General features: G+C 39.7%; 1 pseudogene; it reads right to left on the reverse strand.

Moving 5' to 3' along the window:
* Positions 1-378: 378 nt before the first annotated feature.
* LOC112932301 (U6 snRNA-associated Sm-like protein LSm3 pseudogene) lies at positions 379-682 on the reverse strand (annotated as a pseudogene).
* Positions 683-3,135: the final 2,453 nt, after the last annotated feature.

A 3,135-nucleotide genomic window follows, 5' to 3' on the forward strand; every position in this document is an offset into this window, starting at 1 on the left:
CCTACCATATCATCCTTCGTCCTCCTCCACACCCCAGGCTGAGCATCCTGCCCTTGTTTCCACTTCCATTTTCTACTGTTCCAGAAGAAGAAATGGGCATAGAAGAAATGGGTTTGTGTTGTTTTGTTTTGTTTTGTTGGGTTTTGGGTTTTTTTTCTATATCCTTATGACCCCATTTTTTGAAAGGATTGGAAAAATACAAAAATGCCCTTTAGCTTAAGGATTTTTGAGTTATATGCAAATGGAGTCATTTCAAGAGTGGAAGAGTCCTTGGTCATTTCTTAATATCAAAATTTATGCAGGTTTCTCTTCTGAATGTCTTCTAAAGAGGCAATCATACAAAGTCTCCCATTTTCCATACACAATAAATTCTTTGTTTCAGCCAACTCTTAATGGAGGGGCAACTAGTACAACACCATCTCCCTGGACAAAGAGCATTGAAATATTCTGTTTTGTTGCTTTATATATCTTTGTACGTTTCCTCATCAAATTCTATAGCAGTCACATTTTTCCACATCTCCCAATATTACATTTAAATGCTGATCATAAGCATATAATCTGCCTTGAAGCTCTCTGTTGTTTCTTATTTTCACATAAATTAGCTCAACCAGGCTGAGCCTTCTGAGATCCAGGGGCTGTTTTACCATCCTGGTAGTTTCTTGCTGTCCACATCGTCTGCCATGTTTCACACCCTGAGCCCTTTAGAACATCTGCAGTTTAATCCAAATCTGCCTAGCTTATTTTCCTGATCTTTAGTTTTGCTCTCTGTGTAATGAGGATAAAAAATAGTAGCCCTACAGGACTGTCATGAAAATTCATTTATTCATTCAACAAGTATCTACTGAGCTCCTACTGAGCTCTACTGTTCCAAACACTGGAAATACAGCATTTGGAGGACAGGGCGGACCAAAGTTTCTGTGCTTATGTTGCTAATATTCTAGGGAAGACACCACAAGTAGTATATTATTATATAATATAATAAATATAATATATAATACTAGATAAAGAGATCCTTCCTTCTTTCTTTCCTTCCTTCCTTTCTTCTTTCCTTCCTTTATCTTTTCATTCAATAAGTATTTGTGTTGGCAACTAAAGAAGGCACTGGATAAATTGATAATCAATTGAAACTCAATGGAGTCCTGAAGGGGTATCTAAAAGTAAGACCCACCATTTGCTTCGACAGGGATGGAACTGGAGGGTATTATGCCGAGTGAATTAAGTCAATCAGAGAAGGGCAAACATTATATGGTTTCATTCATACGAGGAATATAAAAAATACTGAAAGGGATTATAGGGGAAAGGAGAGAAGATGAGTGGGAAATATCAGAGAGGAAGACAGAACATGAGAGACTCCTAACTCTGGGAAACAAACAAGGGATAGTGAAAGAGGAGGTGGGCAGGGGATGGGGTGACTGGGTGACAGGCACTGAGGGGGGCACTTGACGGGATGAACACTGGGTGTTATACTATACGTTGGCAAATCGAACTCCAATAAAAAAATATTTAAAAAAATAATAAAAGTAAGACCAAGAATCTCTGCCATGAAGGAAAGGTGATTATAGGAAGGTGATAAGGCGAAGGAAAAAAAAAATTTAAAAAAAAAATTAAGGCTGTCTTAACATTTTTGCCCTGATATGGCCATGAAGGTTCTGAAAAACTTTAAGACTTGCTGACAGACCAATACTAATTCTATTGTTTTAAATATTTATACTATAAGACTATTTAGGCATTACAAATTTTATTACAGGGCAGCCGGGGTGGCTCAGCGGTTTAGCACCGCCTTCAGCCCAGGGGGTGATCCTGGAGTCCCAGGATCGAGTCCCATGTCAGGCTCCCTGCATGGAGCCTGCTTCTCCCTCTGCCTGTGTCTCTGCCTCTCTCTCTGTCTCTGTGTCTCTCGTGAATAAATAAATAAAATCTTTTTAAAAAATTTTATTACAGGGGCACCTGGGTGGCTTAGTTGTTGAACGTCTGCCTCTGGCTCAGGGTGTGAACCCCGGGTGGGTCCTGGGATTGAGTCATGTATCTGGCTCCTCACAGGGAGCCTGCTTCTCCCTCTGCCTGTGTCTCTGCCTTTCTCTGTGTGTTTCTCATGAATAAATAAATAAAATATTTTTTAAAAGGTTTATTACACACTAGTGTCTTGGTACTGATAGAGTAGCTTATCTCAGACTACCTCTTCTTTCAATGACAATTTTAAACTCTGGAGAAAACATACAACTACAACAGCTTTAAGATAGTGGAAGACAACCAAACCTAGGCAGAAGCTAGAAGGGACACACATCTCTCCAACACCCCCACCCCCAACACATACACACAGTTCACCATAGCACACAGGCAAATACTCAAGCAGAAAGCAGCCATCACAGTAGACTGAAGAGTCAGGTCAGAATTCAAGGTTGTCAGAGCAGTAAGAAATGTGAGCAGGAAATCCCAGAGAAAAGGATGCAGCGGAGAGGACAGCCCTAACATCTGCACTTGAATTCCTCTTGAATTCTTTGCTATCTTTGAACTTCATGTATGAGCAGAGAATTGGAGGAGCCCAGCTGTGAGCAGCAGCTGCCTGATGTCACAGAGATGGAGTTGAGAGTTCAAGCCTCACCACGTTAGAAGGACTTAGTAACACTCAGACTTTTCAGTTAAACTCCAAAAAGGCCACATGCTAGGAGGAAGGGCAGGTTTACTATTTTATAGCTACAGTTCAAATACATGTTGGGAAACACTAGTGCTAATTTCAAGACTAAGGACCAACTCCTTACAACTCAGGGCCAAATTGGAATACATCCACCCTAACAGTGAAAAATGAGTCTCCACAGAGTCAAAGTGATATGCTGGTAACTTTAAAACTATTTTGAAATAGTTTTAGAAATATGGAAAAGTTGTAGAGATAGCAAACAGTTCCCATATACACTTTGTCCACCTTCTACTAATGCTAATATATTGCATACTCATAGTATAATGATCAAAACTAGATTAACATTGGTACTATGCTATTACTAAACTTCAAACCAGGTGTTATTCAAATTTCATCCTTTTTTCCACTGATGTCCTTTTCGGTTCCAGGATCCAATCCAGAATCCCACGATACTTTAAATTGTCTTTTTATCTCCTCCAATCCCCAGTCTTTCCTTGTCT

This window comes from Vulpes vulpes, chromosome 13 (genome assembly GCF_048418805.1).
Source record: "Vulpes vulpes isolate BD-2025 chromosome 13, VulVul3, whole genome shotgun sequence".
NCBI lineage: Eukaryota > Metazoa > Chordata > Mammalia > Carnivora > Canidae > Vulpes > Vulpes vulpes.